General features: G+C 42.8%; 1 protein-coding gene across 1 annotated transcript in view; it reads left to right on the top strand.

The window, feature by feature from the left end:
- Nucleotides 1–1,709, top strand: part of Osbpl10 (oxysterol binding protein like 10) — a 330,111-nt gene that overhangs the window by 256,032 nt on the left and 72,370 nt on the right. The gene's annotated exons all lie outside the window — the stretch shown is intronic.

The following is a 1,709-nucleotide window of genomic DNA, read 5'->3' as shown; positions in this document are numbered from 1 at the left end:
CCCTCCCCCCCTGCCTCCTCCCTCCCTTCCTTCTTGTTTTTAGAGACAGGATCTTACTATGTAGCCCAGGCTGGCCTCAAACTTCTTGTGATCCTCTTGCTTCAGCATTAGTGCTTGAGGTGTATGTATGCACACCACGCTCCACTTTTCTGCTATTTCTTCATCTATCCTTTTGTCCAACATTGTCCTTCCCCAGTTTAGAATCTTCCTTTACAAATCAGCAATGTATATCCTATTAAAAATGCAACTGACATGTACACAAATACTGTTGAAATCCTTTCAGATTTGTACATCCTACCCTAGATGTTCCATTCTGTTCATGACCCTTGTCCTCAACACTCCATCTTTCGGATCTGTCACTCGGTACCCTCTGTCCATCACTGGGTATCCTCTGTCTACCACTGGGTACTCTCTATCCTTTACTGGGTACCTCTGTCTACCATTGAGTACCCTCTATCTGGTGTTTCCATGGTGTGGCCCCACAGTTTACCAGCCACTCTAGAGGATAGACTCCCATACAACCTTTCTTCTCAACTCTGCTTAACTCCTTCTACATATAAGTCCCTTTAGGGATAGCCTCATGTGGGCCTCCCTGGGGCTGTGTGGGAGACTTCTACTGGAGAACATTCCAGAAGCATTTCTAGTTCCTTTTCCATAAGCCAGAGGCAAGAACATGTGACCTTAAGATGTTTTAGTCCTAAAGAGGATGGTCTCATCAGTAAGCAGACAGAAAGACATTACTGAAGACTAAATATAATAATAGAGATATGTAGGTTGATATTGGAGGGCGGGGAGGGCGCTGTCTCAAAAAAAAAAAACCCAATAAAATAAATAAGTAAATAAATAATTTCATATTTCCAAAAGCTTACAAGAATAGTGAGGAAAGTTCTCATATGTCCCCCCAAATTTCTTACGTGCTAGTATTTTATAATATTGTGTGTTGTTTAGTTTTTGTCAGCTTCACACAAACTAGAGACACCTGGGAAGAAGGAGCTGTAGTTAACTGTCACATAGTGAAGTAAATAGGAAATATCTGCTTAAGGATCAAAAAATTGAATTTGCAATGATCCCTGAGCCTTGAGGATGACCACAAGGAAACAGTCTTCCAGACAGCTGGTCAGTTACTCATATGAACTCACAGCACTGGTGACAGCATGTACAAGTCCTATGCAAGCTCTAACAAGACAGAATCCCCAGCATAGACATGGGGAAGTGGGTTAGAAATCTCAAACCTACCTAAGGATCTTTTGGCAATTGATGGCTGCTGTGAGGGATGGGACTCCTGGTGGGCCCAGTGGTTGGACCCACATTGAAGGACACTGGGAGACACAAATCAGATTCTATAGGCCATATTATAATTTTTGAGAGTATTTTAAATAAGGCGTGGGGCAGTGGGGGGAGGTATGGATAGGGGAAGGAATCTAAATACCATCTCAAACTATATTGTATAAAAATTGCAAAAATTCAATAAAAATATTTGTTTAAAAGGCTTAATTTGGGGGCTAGAGAGATGGCTCAGCGGTTAAGAACACTGACTGTTCTTACAGAAGACCTGGGTTCGAATCCCAGCACCCACATGGCAGCTAACAACTGGCCGTAACTCCAGTTCCAGGGGATCCGACAGTCTTTTCTGTCTTCCACGGGCATTGCACGACACGGGCGCACTTACCTACATGCAGGCAATACACGCATACACATAAAATAAAAAT

The sequence above is a fragment of the Nannospalax galili genome, unplaced genomic scaffold (assembly GCF_000622305.1).
Source record: "Nannospalax galili isolate Female #2095 unplaced genomic scaffold, S.galili_v1.0 scaffold695, whole genome shotgun sequence".
In the NCBI taxonomy this organism is placed as follows: domain Eukaryota; kingdom Metazoa; phylum Chordata; class Mammalia; order Rodentia; family Spalacidae; genus Nannospalax; species Nannospalax galili.
The sequence above is the reverse complement of the archived record's forward strand: the minus strand, read 5'-3'. Positions and strand labels throughout refer to the sequence as shown.